This window comes from Leptodactylus fuscus, chromosome 2, assembly GCF_031893055.1.
Source record: "Leptodactylus fuscus isolate aLepFus1 chromosome 2, aLepFus1.hap2, whole genome shotgun sequence".
NCBI classification, from domain to species: domain Eukaryota; kingdom Metazoa; phylum Chordata; class Amphibia; order Anura; family Leptodactylidae; genus Leptodactylus; species Leptodactylus fuscus.
Window position 1 is genome coordinate 230,313,687 of NC_134266.1, and position 23,625 is coordinate 230,337,311.

General features: G+C 41.2%; 1 protein-coding gene across 2 annotated transcripts in view; it reads right to left on the reverse strand.

The window, feature by feature from the left end:
* RARG (retinoic acid receptor gamma) overlaps nt 1-23,625 on the reverse strand; it is a 141,415-nt gene that overhangs the window by 47,338 nt on the left and 70,452 nt on the right. Inside the window, exon 1 of one of the 2 annotated variants that reach the window (XM_075265831.1) lies at nt 4,406-4,599. The exons of the other annotated variant lie outside the window; for it this stretch is intronic. The gene's annotated coding sequence lies outside the window, so the exon portion shown is untranslated. Of the gene's footprint in view, nt 1-4,405; nt 4,600-23,625 lie in introns of those variants that run through there. 2 annotated transcript variants of the gene reach the window in all.

A 23,625-nucleotide genomic window follows, 5' to 3' on the forward strand; every position in this document is an offset into this window, starting at 1 on the left:
ACCTAGTGCAGGTCAAGACACACGTCATCCAATGTAGCCATAAAACTGTACAAGTTATCCCAGGAGTTCTCTCACCCTGGCTGGAAGGGTCAATTCACACGGAGGAAAATGGTGAGGAATTTGTTGCTGAATTTCAGCGCTGAAAAAAAGCCTACCATTGACTTCAATGGGTTTCTTTTTCTGCTAACAGAATTTCATACCTTCTGCTCAATCCACTTCTGGCTTTGGCTCAAACAACCACAACAAAATCTGCAACAAAAAAGCCGCATTTCCGCAACGTGGGACCTCAGCCTTAAACAGATTTTATAGTGATTGGGTTGTGGTGTCTGTGAATGGCCGTATACTGCTCAGTTGAGCTGCTGTGATACATTATTCTGATGATATGATAGCAATAAATTGCCTTTTTACACACATTATCTAGGAAGGGAAAGTTATGTCACAGCTGCTTAAAATGTAGCATACAAATGACAGCAACAAATAATACACGATGTCTAACCGGTCAATGATCGCCCCGTAGATTACAGATTACAGCCAAATACTAGCAGGATATTGAACAACGCAGATATAAATTTGAACAGAATGTCAAAATCTATTATCTTCTTGTAAGAGAATACCCAAATAATATCTTAGAATAATGAAACAATGCTGAAACCAGATATTTTGGTCAATATATATATTTTTATTGTCTGCGGCCAGTTTTGCTTCACTGTGACTAATTCCAGTTTTGCAGTTGTTGATGCAGTTTTTGTTAAAAACGTCTTAGTGGAAGATGTAAGATTCCCTTAAGACTCCACTCCTCTCCCCAGCACTGCAGTGTCCGCCACCACAGTCCGATCGGTTGGGCACTGTGCCTCGAAGCCCTGAGCACCACATGACTGCTAAGGCCAATAACATACGTCGCTCTCCAGGAACTGTTGAGGCCAATGATTGGTGCTCAGTGTTTCCGGGGGCCGAGGTACGGCACACAAGTGAACAGATTGCGATGGTGGATACCGGAGCACTGGGGACAGGTTTGCTTTTTTAGGGAGCCTTCACACGGAGTTACGCTGCGCTCATTCTGAACGTAAAAACACGTTCAGAATGAGCGCGTAAAAAGCAGCTCCCATTGACTTGAATGGGAGCCGGCATACGTGCGCTCCCCATTGAAATCAATGGGAGGCTTTTTTCCCTATTGCTTTTAATGAATTACGCACGTGAAGGCTCCCTTATGTTGCATCTGGGCCCCTCCGGGGAGTATCCAATTCTTGAACAACCCCATTAAGCCAAAATTCTGCTAGATGGCAAGTAGAACCGCACTGCACAATTGACCCATACAGCTTAATCTATTTAGGAAGCAATTTCAGGATATCAATTGCCAAAAGGACAAAAATTAAGAGAAAAAAGAAGGAATGCCAGAATTCGGAGAAGTTTCTCTCCACCGTTCCTGTGATTTTATTGGTAGAACATGTGATAGATGAACTATTTAACAGGACTGAAGGGCGTACATATCATGAAGCAGCCGAAGTGGAAGCTGTGGCGGTCAATGGAAGGTGGCCCCAAATCTGGGGCTCGAGTCCTTTTAGTTCTGCAAGAAAAAGCAGCAACAACCACCGGACAGTCCTATTGTGTGGATGGCACAATGACATCAACCTCCTCCAGGATGGGATGCCATTATGCTAAGTGACCCACTCCCCGATATGCCCACTAGTAACAGGACTTTTACAAATACAGCAACGGTCAAGAGGGTAACAATGTTTGGAACTTTTGACTTTCAGGCTCCACTTTATAGATAATCATCTTGGCTATCTCATACATAACCTTGATTTACAACTATTTAGTCTATGATTGGTTATACAGATTCTTGCCATATAACTGCATTGTTTGCATCTAAAAATTCAAATTTTTATTATTTTGTAAATCCACCTTCGGCCTTCAAAACTGCCCGAATCCATCTGGGCATGCTCACAATCATATTCAAGCATGTCTCAACCTGAATTTGTTCCCAGGTCTCTCACATTTCTAATGTTGGTGCATACTGGTCAACTGACTTGGATACGAATACAGCTTTTTCTTCAACTCTACCCACAAGTGTTCAATTGGGTTGAGGTATGGGGAGCTCATGGAGCCATCTCTTTGCTATTCTTGACATATGCTTTGGGTCATGCTGCTGCTTAAACACTATATTGTCCTTTTCATACGCATAGTACTCAAGTGGACAAAGTAACTCACTTTGTAGAATACTCACATATAGCTCAGCATGGAGACCACCATTGATCCTGGTCAAGTATCCAATGCATTTGGCTGTGAAACAACCCCATAACATCAGGCTTCCTCCAACAAACTTGATAGTTCCTCCAATTTCTTGATCCATTAGCCCACTTTTCCCTTGTTTTTTCCAGATCCATTGCATCCATCACAGCTCAGTCTATTACCTTTGTCTCATCACTCCAAATCACCCATTGCCAATTTTCTACTGCCCACTTTTCATAATTTTTTTTGCAAACTTGAGCCGTTCCTTCTTATGATATTGTAGTCAAGGCTTCTTCATCTTTTTTTCAGGCCACCATTTCAGACTTGTGTAACACACATCATACATTGCTTGCATGGATGTCTGTGATCTCACTATTAGGAAGCATACGAGTCACCTCCTCTGCCATGTTTGTTATGCCAAAACTGATAGCCCTTTTGATTAGCCAACTTGTTGACTTTGATACTTTGCCTGGACATCCACCTCTTGGCTTTGAATGGATGGACGTCCTTCATTTTGTATTATTCCAACTGTTGTGGCACTAACATGAAGCAATTTGGTAATTTACTTGGCCGAGAGATCACTATCGATGAGCTGGATGAGGCTGTTTCTCTTTTCTTCATGGTGATCCTCAATTTGAACCAGTGACTTTTAGCTTGGGAATTATCCTAATAACACCTTGAGCTACTACAGAATATGAGAACAGGTTGTAATTTGTAATATACAAGAAGAAAAATATTTTTCCACCACCAGGAGCAAAACAGTAAAATACAGTTATGTGACAAGAATCTGCATAACTAATCATATGCTAAATAATTGCAAGTCAAATGTATGTATGAGATAGCTAAGACGATTGTCTATAACATGATGGTAGTCTCAGGTTCCAAGCTGTAGTGTATGGCAAGATATGGAGCCTGAAATTCTAACGTTCCAAACATTGTTACCCTTTTTGCTCATCTGTGTATATATTTTGTAATGTGGTGCTCAGTTCTCCAGAAAAATGGAAGCGCAAGAACTGTAAGTTATTGTAAAACACGTAACTGTGCAATTTCCATGTCACGTCCCAGCAGTCCTTTGCCAGGACTGTCAACAGAAAGTGCATCACCCTACACGTGGCAAGCTTGCTTTTGTCAGCCAAGTGCGCAAACATACTGTATGCCTTTGTAGTGTCCCAATACAACATTTACAGTATATGTGTAGTCCAGAGCTCTATTTTTCCAGTGAAATAACTGCAGCTTAGTGCTCCATACTGTGATGTACTGTAGGATCACAAGCTGACAACATGGTGCTGACGTTGCATGGGAAAATGTATGCTTACTGAAAACCAATGGAGAGGCGTACAGAGTAAACTTGTGCTCAATGGGACACTGCCAATAATAAACGTGAATCCTGGTAATTTGTTGTCCAATCCTCAATGTGTCACCTAGTCATTTGGATTGTACCTTGGGTTTGGTCCCAATACTTACAGTGCCTAGGCAGTGATGATGGACTATGACAATAACTAAATCTTCATCTATGGTTACCTATAGGCAGTGGAATAACTCAAAGGGATTCAGTAGGTGCTGTCACAGTCATGCCCAGACACCTTATGGGGCTTATAACGTGTCTCTTCCCAATATGAGGAGACCAATAATATGAATGATACGGTATAGTGGGGGGGCCTGATACAGATTTTGCATTAGGTGCTTCATGTTATGTCTCTGTCTGCCGCTTCAATATTTCCTTGGAGCTTTATATTTTACAATATATAACAATGTACTATAAAACATGTGCTTCCAGAGTTGTCCAAAGGTGCACATCTAAGTGCCACTAATGGTCAACTATTTCATGTATATGGGTGTCTCAATTCTCCTCCAGCAGCAAAGTCTAAACACAAAAGAATTGGGCATATTGGGTTCCAACATGCCCAATCCTTCATTCCCGAAGGAGGTAAGCTTCTGGCAAAGGAGTATGGCAGTGGTGTATTCCACTCTTCCCAAACAAATGTCAAGCCTATACAGTATATGTATCGGGGAGATGTTTCCTATGTCAGCTGTCTAATGTGTATGGGCAGCCTAACAAAGGACATAGAGACATTTTAAAGGCTGCCATCTTTTTACCTCTTTGGAAATGAATCATCTTTTGGATTAGTATAATTCCACTGAACAGTATACTATAAATGCAGATAATAATGGTTACTTCACAAATACTGGCAGGCTGCGATGTTACTACAGCGAAGATGATCACAGTCACAGATGTCACATTTGCAGTAAATAATTCATGTTGCTCCCAGTCTTACATCTGAAAATTTCACTTTTGTGGTTTTCGAGGAAATTAACGCACAAAATCCTGTAGGGCCAATTGCTTTCAGAAAGACCATACAAGTGCCTATGTGTGTGCAGTGTCTATGTATCTACCCGGTAATTGCGTACATGCATTGACTAACACAGTGACGGAGTATTTTTCGAATTTTCTAAAGAGGAAATGCCATCAGACTTCTTGTAGACAAGAGATGTATGTATATTCTTTATTACTATTATTGTCACAATTTATCCCCCCAAGTCAATGAGACTGTCCGTACTATTATACTATACTGTACATAGCTAGGCTTCTCTTCACCCAAAGATTTAGTTCAGGTTTTACCTAAATACTATGGTGAAGGCATCTCCCTCACTCCGTCTAGTACCTAACAAATGCCCCAGCTCCAGGTTTCAGCCTCCTAGCCAACATTATAGTCAGAAATATATTAGTATATGGATATATGGAGCGCACAATATACCCTTTGTTATGTAAGGACCTTGGTTCACAACATCCTTACTGGGCCTTTTGACCTTGAAGGAAGGATCACTATCTGATGACATTGTGCTGATGTAGCATAGGAAAAAAGTAAGTTTACTAGAAACCAGTTCAAGGCAGACTGGCATATTGGTGTCTCCATCACCCCATTTTTCACTACGTTATTTAAACCCTTTGACCACACCAATAACTGCAGAGTTAGAAATCTTATGTTTATCTGAAATCTTAAGCTGGCCATACACATTAAATGTTTTCTGAACCCGTCAATTTTGAGGTCATTCCAACAAGCAGCAGGGGTGGACATACTTTTAGTGCAAACGGTGGGGCCCAGTAGGTCAGGGCCCTATCTCCTTTAAAACAGAATTCTACTGCCTATGAGATTGCATGTAAATATCCAAGGCTATCAAACATCAAAAAAGGAGCCCCCTGGACCACCAGCTTCTGGGGCACATGCCCAGGTTCCTTTCCGCCAGGTGGGCCACTGCCTTATTTTCTGCATCATAAGCCGAAGGAATGTTGGTTGGACATCCAATACACATTAGATGGCTTCCTGGTACTGCCAAAATTGTCAGGTTTGGATGACAGACTAATGTGTCTGGATACCCTCACTAATAACACTGTATGTTTCTGACTGCATAGGGACATGGGGGGTAATAATTGGTGGGGCCATGCACCTGCACTCAGACCCTCACCAGCTTATAGCCGGTGTAGCATTCAGGCATCATTTACAAACTTGAGTAACTGATCATAAATCTGAGGGGGCCAGTGATCCCCCCATACACCATACAACACCAGCAATGGAAAGGAGAGAAAAATTCACAATTATTCATAGAAAACCCAACTTGCACAATAAGATTGGACTTTTTCATTCCTTGTATGCCAGAAAACTGGTGTCCAGGATAAATTCCCCCCATAGAGTATTTTTCTTTTGGATTCTTGTAAGAAAAGATACTTTGGTGATAAGGGCCCCATAGAGGTGCCATTAGGCAGAACTTTTCTATGGCCTCCATGTTCATGGCTTTGTTGTAAACATGAGGCCTTAGGGTTACCACCTTTCTCTATACCTACATATTGGTTATATTGGATAGAAGTAAGGATGTAAACTGTCGGCCAACACAGACCATAAGTAGTCCACAACTGGACTGTGGCCTGAAGGAATACTCTTTAGAGCGCAGACTACTAAATCACAAGAAAGCGGTCACATTGCTGAGGCACGCAGCACAAAAGAGTACACTTCGTATCTGATGTCCATACGGTTATACAACCTCTCTGCATTTTTCATCTTCCAGATGTAGCTGCATACTCCATAAACAGGAGCTTAGAGTAAGATTAAAAAAAAAGGTACATATCATGTTTCACACATGTGCCGCAAGCACTGAAAAGAGTCAAATATGTTTTCTAAGAGCACTACTGTGTGCAGGAGATTTCATCATCTCGATACATATCTAGCTGCCTTACGGCCATATTTCTTTCTTGTTGGAGCAGATGTGCTAAGTGGTGATAAAAGTTGAAGTGTGAAAAAGGTCTCTCAGCAAGTGTGCAACGTACGTGGAGGACTATGCACAAGCGGTCCAGGTTTCATAATACCGTCATAGTGTAGACTATTGGAAGGAGGTTAAATGCTTAAGTAGACGCGGTCACTAGCATTGGCTTTAAGGCTAAATCCTATTATTCCACACAAACCCGTTCACATCTCCATTGCCCACTTCTCTCCTTCTCTCTGTCAATCTACTGCTGCCTTTCTGGCTCCCTGGCTCCCCTTAGGTCAGGATGCAGTGGTACATTCCTGTGGCGTGAAACTCTGCATTTTCCTTTCAATCTGAGTTGCCTGCAAGAGGGAATCCATCTCCCCCCTCCTTTCCTCTCGCTCTCCCCTCCCTGTCAGTAAGATGCAGGCAGCCAGCTCTCTATGAACCCTGCCAGAACCCCCTTTGGGTGCAGTAACCTCCATGTGACCCAGCCCTGTGTCAGTCCTTCCTTCTCTGCCTGCTACACAATTTTCCAAGGCATTGATACTATTACATGCCTGCCCTCTCTCTCTCCCTCTTCTGGTCCCTCTACTTTCTCCTCTCGTTCACCCTTTCCTTATCCCTTCTCCCCCTTTTTCCTCCGTCTCCCCTCCTCCAATGCCTGGTTTTATTTCTCTTGGTACCTTCTCCATATTTTTCCATCTCGGAATAGCTTTGGGGTTTTTTTTTTGCTCTTACTTTCCTTTCTCATGAACCATTTCCCTTTTTCTCTGTAGTTACACCATTATATTGTTTTCATCTTACACTTTTCCTGTCCTGTTATCTGCTTCTTTCTGTAACTCTCCGTCATGTTACATTACAGCTTTGACGTCTGATCGTTGGGGCTTTTTTTTTGTTGTATTTGTGTTTTTTATGAAATAGTTTCTCCCGAGTCACCAAACATTTTTCTATCTATTTGACCCTCTGCCGTTTCTCCCTTCATTTCCTGTTTTTCTTTCTGTGTCTTTCTACACTGGTTTCCAATCTCCATAGTTAATCTGTCTCCTTTTTTTCTCACCTTCTCCCTCTCGGTACATATGTTTCACATCTTTTCCTAACCGATCATCACTTTATTTTACATAGAAGTGAATGCTAGGGAAAGAAGATGGAAGCATTTATAGTGAAGCTCTAGTTTCAGGAGCAGACCTCGGGGAGGGAGAAGAAAAGCAAAATGGAGCCGTTCACTTGGAGCGCCTATGGCTGGCCACACCATGACCCCATGAAAGCCACCAGGACTACAGGAACCTTTTTAGTTACAGACAGATGAGGTTATGAGACCTATGCCTTTAGCAAACTACCATTGTGGTTCAGTTCTGGTTCTCCAAAACAGCACCATAGAAGTGGCATGGCTTTCAAGCATGGCGCTGCCCCTATGAGTTATTTACATGGTGGCTTGTTATGATATATGACTGTATTTCCTTTTTATAATCCGGTAGAGGATGTATCTTTAAGACTGTCTTCTTTGGGGGAAAAAAGGAAACTATAAAAGAGTAAAACATTTTACTTTTCCATTGGTGAATCTAAGCTTTATTGGTTTGTGGTAAAACAACCAATGAAGAATGTAATACAGAAGACCTATAGAAGTAATAGAGCATAGGTCTATGTTCATATAGAGTTTTTGGTGCAGCTTTTGGTCCATTTTAATGGGAGGCATTGGCAGTTTTTTTTCTGCTGGCTGTAGCAGAGGTGTACACGGGGGTGGTTTAAGGGTTAATACCATGTGGGGGCTGAGCTGTAGAATAATACTATGTGGGGGTATAACAAAACTGAGAAGGCATTATATATTGTCTACCAATAAGTATTTGGACACCCATGCAAATGAAGATATCTGCGGTGTCACGCCTTCCGCCCTTAAATATTGTGTAGGAAACAGCATTGGCATTAGTCACATGCAAGATGCCACGAAGTGCAGAGTTGTCCAATTTTGAGAAAGGGGTAATTGTGGGGTACCACAGAAATGGACAATCCTTAAGGGACATAGCAAGCGAACTGAATTACCCAAAAACTACAGTGGACTATGTGATTACAAAGTGGAAGGTGAACGGTGATTGCTGGAATGTGCCCCAAGTCGCAGACCCCGAAACTGGGAGATAGAGAACGATGAGTGCTGGCCAGAGAAATTCGGAAGAACCACACCAACCGATGGAGTTTCAACAGGCATCCGGGAGTATTGTGTCAATCCATACCATCCGTAAGGAAGCGTCTGCTGGGGTCTACCAACTATTGAATATGAATAAATGTTGTTTTTCTATTCTACCACAGCTGTCCAAATACTTATTGGTAGACAGTGTACCAACCCTACTCCCCATGACCCTCCCTTGCATATGTACTCCTCCTGTATACCCTCCTTCCCCATCCTTAAAATCCTAGTATGCCCCTTGTGCTGTCTTATCGTCAGGCGCATTCTGAGCTGAAACTCCCATTGAAATAAATGGGATCAGCTATGAATATGGATCAGCTATGAATATGGAGTTATTTAGGATTCAGATAATTTTGCATGCTCTGTAAATTATAAAACATCCTAAAATATGTGACTTTTTTTTGTTCATTTTACCTGATCACCAAACAGGCATTTTTGATGCAATACACCAGCCCATCGTGAACCTTGTACTAAGCACAATCGGGGTATGACTCAACCAATGGTTGGTCTTAGTACATGCTGATGGTATATGCTCAGATATCAATTTTCCAGTCAGTCGCAGGTCCATGTGCCATAATAGGATCTGATAACTCAAGTTTATAACATGTTCACTAAAATCTAATATCTAATTGTAGCATGGAAACCAACCCAAAATAGCCTTGGACAGGTCACCGCTCTGGCAATTCTGGCACTATGCTACAACACAAATCTGGCCTCATTCTCCTATTGCAAACGTGTTCAGCATTTTACATAAGTATTTTGAAGCCAAAACGAGATTTGGATCCGAAACAAGAGGGAAATATAATGGAAAGATTTATACTTCTTTAAAATCTTTTTTGCATCCGCTTCTGATTTCATATAATAACAAACTAACAATCAACTTTGCAATGTGTCAATAAGGCCATAAAAAAGGAGCTGTCACCAGGTCTGGAAAGCCAAAAGACATACATCATATGTTTATCCAAAAATCTGTTCAGCCATTCCAAAGATATAAGCCTTTTTTAGTGTTGATGTAAATTAAGGTATACTAGTCAAGTGGGAGGTAACACTGTGGTTTCCCTAGTGGCGGGGTTTCTGTGTGCTGTATGTCATGTAGTGTTACCGTCCACTTGGCTAGTACACCCTAATTTACATAAAACACTAACAGAGCTTATATCTTTGGAAAGGCAGAATGGATTAGGATAAACTAAATTCTGAGGGTGACATCGAGGGTATCAGTTCCTCTTTAAGGGATTATTACATTGAAAAGTTTTCAGAATTGTCAGAAATAAGCAAGTATTCTTAGAAAGTTTGTTCTGTATAATATTCCTGTAAAAGATGCAGAGCACGTCGCCAAGTGTAAAGAGGAATATTCTAGAGATAATCAATACAAGTCAATGGGAGAGGAATAGAAGTTTATCTAGTCCTATAAAATCAAACCCAGAAATCAGACATAGAATTCTTAAGAAATGAACAGTTTTGACGGCATGCCGCCACTTTAATCTTTTGATTTTATTATTTGCTAATTAATAGTTAATTTGTTTATGTAATTAAAACAATATTTTTCTATAAATCCATAGGGAAGGTGAAGATAATAATCTTTGTAATATACTTTATTAAAGATAATGCCTTGTTTCTTTACTCACTTGTCCCCTTCTGCCACTGAGAACATCTATACTATAGAAGTCTATGGAGATGGGAGAGGAAGTAAAAGCACTATAGTGGGAATTCACGCGCACTATAGAGAGACCATTCCCTTTCACAACATAGTTGGGTTGTCAGATATTATTATTCAGCCTTCTCTTGACAGAATTGACTCTGATCTGTGTTCCTGTCCTTCTAACCCCTCCATAGACTTCATTGTAAACTTATCTGCTTGTGTAGGGAGTATGGACCAGAATTACTCAGCTAAGAAATAAAGACAGGCGTAACTGTTAAAGTAACTGTTAGTAAAGTATATTGCAAAGTTTGTTCCCTTCACCTGCACTATAGATTTATCAGAAAACTAAATTAATTAATTAAATTAAAATGTAATTATGTATGCTTTTATGTACCTTATGTTATACAAACAGATATTATCTATGGGATCTACTTATAGGGAATGTTCTATATTGACAATAACCTGTCTTACGCTAGGTTCACTACAGTGTTGGATTCACATTCATTGGAACCGCATGGGGACCTGAAGAACGTAAACCTAGTTTGCTTAAATAGTGGCTACCCACAGAAGCTTATGGGCCCCGTAAACTATAATGGGTCTAACGCGTTTTAAGCAAAATGGGGAACAGAATCCCCAAACATAGAGCAAGCGCTAGTGTGAACCTAGCCTTACCAGTTGGTGTTTAGCAATAGCACAGCCTGAGAATAGCATGTACTATCTATGAAATAAGTGGCTACTATTTCGGTATGGTGCTGATTTTCTTGCATAAAATAACAGAAATCCTCGATCACTGCTTACCTAGACAGTTCTGTTCATACGAGCCTTGGTGGACCCTATTAAAGTCAGCAGAATCCAGCAACAATATTTCATATTTACAATCTACAGTAAGTTTTTATGCTCAGGCCAGTACATCATTACACTAGGATGGCACAGGCTAATATGCTGTCTGTGGATATGCCACAGGTTTGGCATATGCTATGTTATAATCACATCTTCATTGGAGTCTCCATTTAGAGCCTTCTCTGCTGAGTGCGGTGGAAATCCCAGTCCAAAAATCCTTGCAAACGCGACTTAGCCGTCCATTATAGTCAAAGGAGTCCCTCAAAAAGAAACTGGGATGGAGCAGAACAATGGGTTCTGAGACGCAGATGTGACCTCAGCCTTAGGCTACATTCACATCTGCGTTGGAGTTTCCATAAGAGAATCCATTGCAGATTCCGCTGAAAATCAGCAGAGAGAAAAGTCCTTCACAGAGGACTTATGTCTCCACCATTTTTATACTGAAACCCGGCGGACCCAATTATATTCTATGGGGTCCGTGGGTGTCCCAAGTAATCACTGTTTTATCGGACAGGCTCTCCATCATTTAGACAGCCGAGTGCAAGTGTGGACTTAGCCTAAGCAAGTTGCAGCCCCGTACCTTACAATTTTTTGTAGAGATTTCAGTTCCCTCCCTATCTACAAGTATTTACCAAGAATCCCTGTAATGTTCTGTAAATAGTTCCCAAATATCTTATAAAGAATGTAAATGTTTACTAAATACCCTGTAACGTCTGTGTACCCAACATAATACCCCCTAATGTTCGTAAATGTTTACCAAGCACTCTATAATGTCTGTCATTCTATACTAAGGGCCCCCTATGAAGTGTAACGTTGCTTGTCTCTGAAATTTTATCCAAAAATGTCGCTAAATCAAAATACATGCTTTTATTTTTTCTATGTGTTTGAACTAGAAATGATAGCAATAAATATATTAGAGATAAAGAAGTAATTTGGTGTGAAAATAAACATTCTTCTTGCCTGTAAACCTATAGAAATCACTACAGGGAGCTGCATACAGCTCATTAGCTTGGCTACACATGGAAGGCAAATGTAAATACAATGGTGAAGGGTATCTGTCAGCAGTCAGAATGTGCGGACCAAAAGGTAGGTAGACTATAGAAAACAAGTGTCCTCTATGAGTGAAGACTCCCTGCCCATGAGAAGTGCTCAGACAGGTTTCCGTCTTCTGCGGAAACCTCATAACAGAGACCCGAACGCTGAGGTTCACATCAACTTTTTCTAGCAGAGAGTATAAGGGTATAGTCACACACAGCAGATTTTTTGCAGAACGTTCAGTGACTAAACCATTCCTGGGAAGGAGTTTGGAGAATCTCAAATGATTGTTGTCATAGCAAAACTGATAGTCACAGAAATTTCTGCCAAATATGAATCTAGCCTCAAAAATCACAGCATCTCAAAAACCAGTGGGGCACCTTCTAGATGAGGGATCAGCAACCTTCCACACTCCAGCTGTTGTGAAACCACAACTCCCAGCATGCACACTTGCTCAGCTGTTCACAGAACTTCCACAGAGTTGAATGGAGCATGCTGGGAGCTGCTGGAGTGCTGAAGGTTGCTGACCCCTGTTGTAGATCTTCTAAAGGGTCTGTCCTGATGTCCTATAAACCTATCAAGTTCTCTAAAAAATATTGTTGTCCAAACATATCCAAGTTATATTGGTGAATTGTACCTTACTATCCCCCTAATGTCTGGAGGATGGAATGTGTTATGTTCTTCACTGTAAACATGTTGTCTAGTGTGCCAGCCAAAAGCGTGTTCCACCATTAGCTTCTCCCCATCTCCCCATGCACATACACTATTAGCTAGGTAAGTGTTCTGAATGGGGAATAGGTATAAACTGCTGTCAGACACTTCTGGGGACTGCCTATCTCCCCTGAGAACAAAGGATTAGACATGCTGAACTCTAACATGCCTGACCTTCTGTGCTCTGACATCTGTTTTGGGGGGAAAGTTGGAACATGCCCTTATACATTTGATGGTCGGCTAGCTGTACAGAAATAGGCAGATCTAGCCAACATTATAAAGGGGTTGTCTGGGAATTACAGTTCTGGGCCAGGAAGCCAGGGAAGGTGAAACATAAAAAAAACCAAAAACAAATATACTCACCTGTCCCATCGGTCTGGTGTCTGCTACTACTATCTAGTCTAGTGGCGCCCAGGGGTTTGTTCCAGCAGAAATCCTCTGATCATCTGACCCACACAAATTATAATTCCCCCATACAGTATAATGCCACCATAGTGGCCCCATACAATATAATGCCCCTCAGGGGCCCATTACACAGTCAATGTCCCTGCATACATCACACTTTAACCTGCCTCCACAGTTTAATAATCTACTCCAAATTGCCCCATAATTTCATGTGGCCCTACAGGTTTACCCCCACAGTGTTTATGTCCCCCCAGGTTGCCCCCATAATTTCATAAATATACACAACTAAATATAGGGCAAAAAATTGGCAAAGCAATATAAATAGAACACTATGCTAAAAAAGCGCACTGCCACAGAAAATGTTTAGCAAAAAATATATAAAGCTTTATTTAAATACATTTTAAAACATATATAAGACAGAAATAATAAATGGGGTGATACAACCAAACAGAACAATGAAGGCCCAAGATGGAATACTAATGGTTGATGATGAAACATCCATGGTTTCTAAAGTGCATATATAACATATAGTTTTTTAAAGTGCAAATATTCTGTGAAATAACATGATACCAAGTGGTAAATTACCTATGGGTGGACCTTCATGTAGTGAACGCGCCCCGACGCGCGTTTCGCCACTACCGTGGCTTCTTCAGGGGGAAAATAATTTCATGTAGCTCCCCAGGTTACCCACCAGTGTCATGTCTCCCCCTCCAGGTTGTCCCACAGTTTCATGTTCCCTCCCAGGTACCATGTGCCTCCTGCTCTCAGGATATTGGGAGCAAAACCAGTGGCAGGATGGTGAAGCAGGGAGTGGATGACTCCCATGTTCACCATTGTCTTCAACTCAACGGTGTCCAGAGGAGCCCCCTGAAACCATAGTGCAAGTGCACTTTAGATCCTATGGATAAAGCAGCCTTGGTCACTTGTGACATAGGTGAGTGACGTTCCGGTTCCTTTCCTGTAATCGCTGAAGCCAGTTGCGTAACTAGGAATGGCGGGGCCCAGTGGCGAACTTTTGACATGGAGCCCCTCTTCCCAACACTAAAGACCTTGACCAACTAACCCCTACTGCCGCTGCCCCCCCCCTCCCACGCGCATTTCTGCGCACACTATAATACCCCATATTGGCCCCTGCACACAGTATTACGTCCCCATAGTGGCCCCAGTACACATTATTATGTCCCCATACTGGCCCCAGTATACAGTATTATGTCCCCATACTAGCCCCAGTACACAGTATTATCCCCCATAGTGTCACCTGCACACACAGTATTAACCCCAATAGTGGCCCCTGCACACAGTATTATCCCCAATAGTGGCCCCTGCAAACAGTATTATGTCCCCATACTGGCCCCAGTACACAGTATTATGCCCCACTGTAGACACCCATGAACAATTATTATACTCTGGGGTCTTTTCAGACCCCAGAGTATAATAATCGGAGACCCAGAGGGATACAAACATAAACTACTGTTACTTACCTATCTCATGACTCCCCTGCATTCTCTGTCACTGTCGGACATCTTTCGGGACGTCATGTGACCGGGGCTCTGCTTCGTGGGTCATATGAAGTCACGCAAGTAGGCCGAAGCCTGCCCTGAGCCTGGAGAGGTAAATAACACAGTTTTTTATGTTATCTTACCTCTACTGGGCCTCCGATCGTTATATTTGGGGGTCTGAACAGACCCCCGAATTTAATAGTGCTTATGGGGCCTGCACCGTAACTTACCAATCCCAGCCCCTGCCAGGATTGGTAAGTATATAGGGCCCATTACCGGCTGGAGTAACTCCAGCCGGTAACGGCCTATTAAAAAAAAAACAAAAAAAAAAACGCAGCGGTAGCGGCTGTTGCCGGGCCCCTAATATCCTGGGCCCTGTGGCAGCTGCCTCCGCTGCTTCCCCGGTAGTTACGCCCCTGGCTGAGGCGCAGTACTAGGGCCTACTGAGTTGGTGGGCCTATTGCTATCTGGGTAGAGTAGTCATCCTGAGACTGGGGTAAGTGAGGGTCTTGCTGTGACTCTGGTCTAGGAAAGTCCGAAAAATATTTCAACAGGGACATCCCATTTTTACTGTACTTTTTACTGTACTTTTTACTGTATTTTTACTTTCCAATGAACAGCCCTAATAATATACAGTAACTCTGCAAAGCTGAGCAGCAACTCAGCCCGTCTCATCTATAAGGGAGGTATTTTATGTTATTGTCTATCCGAGTATCCCACATGCATTGCCTCTAGGAGCTGCACCTTCTATCCATACACCACTAACACATACTGGAGGCAGGACCCTATACCCAAAACTAAGGGATAATTCACCATCATCACTGCGTATTATTGCAGACGTGCACTAAAAGTAACATGAATTGGCCAATGCAGGGTATTCATATAGCATAAACACCCACAAAAGCAGAAGTTGGTATTTACTTCAGTGGTTGTACGCCCAGGCATGCCGCACCCTAGCTAGTTCCAGTTACTGTCTCTGGTCACACACATGGAACCAGTTATAGTCTAGAGAAGACTTTTTGGCACCTTGGGGTGGAATCTCTAGAAAAAAAATCATTAGCATCTGGAAGGGGTTTGAGTCTATGTGTCTTGACACGACATATAGGAAAATATAGCTATGACTTGATATACAGACACAGGGCCGTCTTGTAGGAGATTTATATAGAAATCTGCTGTAAACAGTGAGACACTTATGTTTAGTCGGTAATACTTGTCCTGCAAATACCTCATATAATATAAAATGGTGATTCATCTCCTATTCTCTTATTTTCCGTGGAGAATGAATCCTTCGAAAGAGGAGGATGACTATGTGCCAGATATCTACCAGGCCACTTACCCTGGGGAAAACAACAGCACCAGTAATGTAACCCAATGGAATACATTGGAGTACAACTGGGCTGCACCACTGAAACAAAATTTTTGTCAGCTCCTGATATTCCTGGCAGGTTCCACTCCAAAAATATAATCTATGGCCACAACAGAGGTCAAACTCATATAACAACTGTACAGGGCCAGACACAGACAGATTAGTGCCCTTGTGCAAGAATAGTTATGGGCCCTTTGTTTTCAAATATGTCATTATAGAGCACCCCCTTTTGTCTCTCTACCAATCTACCATTAAGAGTAGAGCACCCCTTTATGTCTCTCTACTAAACTACCAGTAAGAATAGAGCACCCCCTTATATCTCTCTACCAATCTACCAGTAAGAGTAGAGAACCCCCTTATGTCTATCTACTAAACTACCAGTAAGACTAGAGCACCCCCTTATATCTCTCTACCAATCTACCAGTAAGAGTAGAGCACCCCCTTATGTCTCTCTACCAATCTACCAGTAAGAGTAGAGAACCCCCTTATGTCTATCTACTAAACTACCAGTAAGACTAGAGCACCCCCTTATATCTCTCTACCAATCTATCAGTAAGAGTGGAGCACCCCCTTATGTCTTTCTACTAAACTAACAGTAAGAATAGAGCACCCCTTTATGTCTCTCTACCAATCTACCAGTAACAGTAGATCACCCCCTTATGTCTCTCTACAATCTACAAGTAACAGTAGAGCACCTCCTTATGTCTTTCTACTAAACTACCAGTAAGAGTAGAGCACCCCCTTATATCTCTCTACCAATCTACCAGTATGAGTTAGCTATGAAGTTTATGCAAGCTATGGAAGTTTTACCTGTGAACTAATAGACAGTAGAAATCTGATATTAAGGTGATAGGCCCCCTGACCTACTGGGCCCCTGTGCAGCTGCAGATGTTGCAGCAATGGTATGCTGCCTCTGTGGCACATATGTTTCTCCATAGACTTTAGCGGACAAACATATGTCAAAAGAGGGCCCTTTTAGCATATGTTTGGCCAGAATTGACAAGCAGCCCCAGTTTTATGAATACGTACAGTGGATTCAGATTGAATACAATAAAAAAATATATACTATATTTGTATGTATGCATTTTTTAGCAGATATTTGCAGATTGTAGGCAGAGGTGAAACCTGAAAAGTCTGAGACCCAATGCACTCAGCCATATAATGGGGCCTTCCTACTTTGTATCATTTAGAATAGATGTGGATGAGGGACTTTTGGGGCCCCCTCAGGGTCCAGGGCCCGATAGCGACTACTACCTTTGTACCCCTTGTAGCTAGTGTCCTGGTTGTAGGCATAGAGCTGCATGTCTAGGCAATAAAGATGGTCCCACTGAATCTACAGCCCAAATAAGTTGCACAGCTAGCCATGATATCTATGAGTTGTCAGACTCTCCTCCAATTCCTTATGTCACGGATATATTTTCCCTTTCCAGTTCTATTATTTTTAGGCTGATAAGTGGCATCAGAGGCATGTGCCTGCCACTCGGCTTGTTCCGCTTCATGTAACTTCATTGAACCAGAGTGACATAATAATTGTTGAATCACTACTCCATGCCTGTGGTCAGATTAGCATTGACACGTCACTCTTTATCATGTTTCTTTGGTATATGTAATGGAAATTGACATCTGTATTAAAATCGATTTATGCAGAAATAAATGTTCCGGTCCTATAGATGCAAAGGTTTGATTGACTAATTAAGCCTACGTGAAATGCGTTCCTAAATGCAATTCTAGTGAATGACCCCCTTTGTCATTTTAGTTTATACACAAAGTAGATGTCAGTGTTAAAGGGGTTAAAGAGCTGTCTGACATGCCAAAAGGTCATGGGTACCCTGCAGCAGCTGGGCCTGATAATTGGAAGCAGAAAAGTCAGCGCAGTGTGTAAAGGTAGCGGGCCAGATCTGTCGTTTTCTGACTTTCTGACACTCATGCCTTTATGGACAGATCTAGACATTCCCTCACTCCTGTGTCCAACATCTGGAGAGACGTCACATCCTGCCAATCGAGACTCAGACACAGCTTAGAAATGCCCTATAGCTCTGCCGCCCAGAATTTCCAGACTGAAAGTGAAATACAATCAGGACCATTAAGACAATTGATACACACATATTACCTCTCCTATAGGTTTACGGAGATCTCTTGCTAAGGAAAGTAGGCTTTGCTGGGGCATTAGACTTCCAAAACCAATGTGTTCCACTAAAACCAGTTCATAACTGGAGGAGCTGGAAACATCACTATATGATTCCTATAAACCCTGTGCGTTAGAACAGAATGTGAACATGCAGTCCCCCGACACACCCTGCCCTGAGCGAGAAGAAAATACAGGTTTCCTGTTCTAAACAAATCCATATTGGTTTGGGAGCACGGCACAATCACAGTAATTCTCTGTCTTCTGTGTGAACTTCTAGTACAAGCTGTCAGCGAGATCTTATTCTGGAGTAATTCAATTTGTATAGTTGGTGGAGTAAGCGCCATACTATGACCGGTCAATATGGTTCCTAAAGAGTGGAGGGTTGGGTCCAGCATATAGGATATATAACAAGTATATTAAAGAAGCTTGAATGTTTTCAGGCCCAAAATTCTGCGATGGTGATTTTTTTAATTATCTTTTTTACAGTGTTTGTAACTTTGTTTTACTAAAACAAAGCTCCAAAACTGAACCTGAATTTCTGACTCCTTCTGCCACTAGGAGGTGCGTAATAGATGACTGCATAGTGAATGGTTATTGGATAGGTAATATAAAGAGTATGTATTCAGCCCAGACCAATAGATACATAGATAGATGATTGATAGATAGATAGATAGATAGATAGATAGATAGATAGATAGATAGATAGATAGATAGATAGGGGAGATGAGAGGAAGCTGATGTTCTTCAGTTAAAATAGATGATTGATAGATAGATAGATAGATAGATAGATAGATAGATAGATAGATAGATAGATTAGATAGATAGTAGTAGAAAAAAATGCTGAAGCAGCACAGCATACAAACCGGGTGCAAAGCCAAACTAGAAGATGGCTAATCTTCAACTTTAGATAGATAGATAGATAGATAGATAGATAGATAGATAGATAGATAGATAGATAGATAGTAGGAAAGAGTAAGTAAGAATGTAGGAAACTTCAGATTTTGCTTTCTTAATATACTTTTTAATCAGGTAATTAATTATAACATATCTATTAATATAGGCGAAAGATACAAAACCACAGGATGTTGTTAGAATGTAACTCAGTGGGTTATAAAGCAAGATAGTGACTTAAAGGGGAACCTGCTTCAAACCTTAGTGTCAGCAAAGACAATGAAGAAGTAACATACAGTATTTTCCCAAAAAGTGATTAGATCCTTAAACTGCCCTTAAACGTGATTATAGTCTGATCCTGACAGCTCTAGATGGGGCTATTTAAAGGTATAGATAAAACTGACATTATCTGAAAGGGAACTTACACAAAATCAAAAATATTGATGTTAAATCTTTTATCCCAGCAGTATTTAAGAGGTTCATTTCATGAATCATTTTCATACAGAAATATTGGTATTTGCTTTTTTACTGTAATTTGTAATGCTTCTAGCATAAAACGATAACTTTTTTTTGCTTCCAGGTGTCCCTCTTGGTGCTGCAGCTAATCTTAGATTCTGGGAGTAGCCAGGAGACAATCCGTCTCCTTCCCCCTCTGGCGGCTGACAACATAGTAACTTATTGCTCCCCCAGCAGAAGAAGCCCTCGTTGCTATGTTGCCATACCACTGCACAGGCTCTGCTCTTTCCCTATAGGCAGAGCTAAAAGCTATTTTTATTTGCTACTTGGCAGTCGATATAGGATCATTAAATGGAGAACTGTCTGTGAGGACCGATCCACTGAGACACACAGTGATCCTAAGAATGGGGGGTGTTTTCCTACTATTGTGAATTGAGCCTGACCACAGCCAGGTTCAGTGTAGACATGCCTACATTGTCAGTGGTGAGACCTCCACTGATCAGCTGTTTATCCTCAATCCTATGGACAGAGAACAAATACTTTTCATATATTAGATACAACTCTAGATAAGAGAAATGTTCTGTTGTTTTGCAATTTTTTTTAATTTTGTAGTTTTCTTTTACCAGGATAAGAGTCATAAATTGTTATATTCTCCAGGAAGTGATGGAGATGCATAAGGTGCCATATCTGTGTATATAGCGGTACTAACCTAAGGGCTAGTTCACACGGAGTCAAATGGAACAGATTTTGACTCGGATCTAGCCCTAAGAGTACAATAGAGTTGCCATTAACACTCCAACCCTCTAATGAGAATGAGATGACTCTGCTCTCACTGCCCAGTCTATACAGCAAAGCTGACAAGTGAGCTACAGAAAGCAGGAAGCCGCCTATTGTGACTGGTATAGTGGCCAGTATGAAAACTAGAATATTTCAAGATTTTTTTTATGCAGATAGTTACGTAGCAAAGAATAAACACTGAGAAATATTGTAATCAAAGATATACAATTATAATAAAAACCTAGTTAAGTGTGAAGCACTCCATAGTCATTATTCAGACAGCTTTTAGTATGGTCTACAGACACATCTGAACAATTAATTTCAGTGGAAATATTCAGCTTATGGAAAAATCCTTCAAGAGACTCTCAAACAGACCCTTCAAGCAGGCTCGGGCTGGCCCGCAGGTGAACAGATGAATCCCTCGATAGGCCACTAAGCTAGATGGGCCCTGATATGGCACAGTACACTCAATGCATGCATCTCAGCCAGGCGTCAGTATGATATACTGGATAGATTTCTTAAGAATCTGGTTATTTTTATATACTGTAGACACAATGTACAGCTGAGATGACATAGTCAGGCCATATAGTATCCTTCCTCCACGGGACCCATCAAAGAAAGAAAGAAAGAAAGTCCATGGAAAGTCAAGTCGCGCAGCCCCACAAGGTAAGAAGGATTTTATCAGTCCTTGTCAGACCATATACACTGTGTTGAACTCAGTATATATGTCCAGTCACGGTAACACCACAAATACTGTAGTATAACAAAGTTATGGGATGGTTCCGTTGTATGAATATGGTTGCATCTCATGACCAGGGCACACAGGGCTTTTACAATGGGTCCACTACATGTCTTATGTACGGTCACACTCAGTCATTTGGAGGGTATGTGTTTTATGGCCAGACAGTTTGGATGACTGCTGACATAGTGTAGTGATAACATGTCTATATATAAGTAAGCAACCTTTTACAGTGTACGACACCTGTGTTGAATAAGACCTTTATGTCCTAGACAGCAATAAATACAGGAAGTCCTACTTTCTAAAGGAGATGCACTAAAGGAGCCTGAATTGCAGTCGTAAAGTTGTCTGAAGAGGGAGGGGGGTCCTTCCTGAATGATTATGATGGTGGGAATACGACTGGGGGGGGGGGGGAGGGAAGTTCAGAGCGAATTACCGGCTGGCCAAGAGAAACAGTAAAAAGACGTGCTAGGTCAGATGTGAGGTTCAAGGCGAAATAGTGACAACCAAGCAGGAGGTTGGGAAGGACCATTAATCAGGGATTATGGAGGGATATGTGGTTCCCATCCACTAAGTAGGCTAAATGTGAAGAGACCATCCTGTATGGGGGTCATGAGGCCTTTCCCTAATCAGTAAGGTCACACAATCCTGTAATAATATGTTAAAAAGAGAGTAAAATTTGATACAATATTAAATTGAACAATATTAAAGAGAGAATTCAATTTGGTTCACTCATATAGAATAATAGAATTTCTTCTCCAGTGGTATCACAATTGTGTAATGGATGGGCCTTAAATTGGTCATACATTATATTAATGGCAGACAAACATGACAATTTTGATGGGCTTTGTCGACCATGACTATGGAGATACCAGTGTTTCCATAATGTGTATGTCAGGGAAGAAAGGGAATGGGAGGTTGAGCTTCAAAATGTCCGATCCTTTTGTTCTCAAGAGACATGAGCAATAGCCAATCGTGTGCCAATGTTTTACTTTGTTTTCCCTATTCAATACACATGTACAATCGGCCATGCCAAATTTGTCCATGTATGGTAGGGCTGTGGAGGAACAACTATTGACTGGACTCCATTATAGGCTGCAGATTTGGGATACCAAGAGCTCATCGATGGTTAATTTACTAAAGTCTTGCACTGGAAACTCTATATAGAATGAATAGCCACTACTACTAAAGGAACCAGTGACAATATGTCTATCTGTTACCCATTACTGTTGGCCTCTTCACATTTCTCTACTTTTCCACTACAGCAGCTACAACCTTGACCAGAAAGTGATTATATCATTAAACTTGCAAAGAAATGAGAGCCCTGTAAGTGGAGCGATGAATTGTATGTATACAGCAGACATAGTGTATTAGTTCTGAACACATTATAATACTATGTTATATTTTACTTACTAATGACATAAGCCATAGGCAATATATATCTATAGGCACAGAAATAATAGAAGATTTTCTGCCGTTTGCAGGTGAGCAGCACTTTCATCTTGGAATCGTAACCAATTATGTATATTTGTGCCAAGTGAAAAAAGTAACATCAAAGTTCAGGAGGGGGCAATAAATGACTTCAGCTCAATAGAACCTAAAAACTGCACCCAAATCTTATCGATGTGAACACTAATATACTATCCTGCAGTACAGCCAAATGTGGCTTTGGGCCAAACCTGCTCCAATATTGTTCCAATGATCTAAACGTTATATCATATGTTTTAGGTGTTCACCCTTTGTTTTGTAGTTTTATCAGATTCTATTACAATGTGGAATTCTTCAGTTTTAGGTCAATAGGACTTCAGCGATTCCAAGAATGTAAAAATCATGGAGGTTGGGTGAAAAAGAAAAAGTAGAATAGAAGTTTGACATAGACCTAAGTACAGGAACTGAAATTCCTAGACCTCTATGCACAATGTGTACCAGGGCCCCCACCTCAGCCATTTATAATACTGGTGTTGTTATATATGGCAGAGGGACGAGTGCGCACCTTTAGGCGTCAGGGCTGATTTATGACTGCTACCTCTCAATCTATATCTAGGACCATGGTAGACCTACCATATGACATTATGTGAATGTCAAGAATGAAGATCTAAATGATCTTTAACATTTCTAGTAATATGGAAAATCCATGTTCCAGTATGAGGAATTTGTTTGATAAGGGTACGTTAACTTGGCAGAATTTAGAGATAAATTTAAGGTGGCAAAATCAAGCAGTGTCCTTGTGTGTGTCCATGTCTCCCATTGAAAATAATGAAATGCAGAACCTGGATGGTTTTTGGAGATGAATTTGGGGTGGAGATTATAGATGTATTTCCATGTCCAGTAGTAACCCTGTTAAATTCAAGACACTGAATACGGTATATGTTGGAAAACTAGCATATGGTTGAAGGAAATTATGGCCTCAAGGCTCCAGTAGAAATCTTTAGCTGAAGAACACAAAGAACCATAGGTACCTATAATGGCCTAAAGGGATATCTGATAAT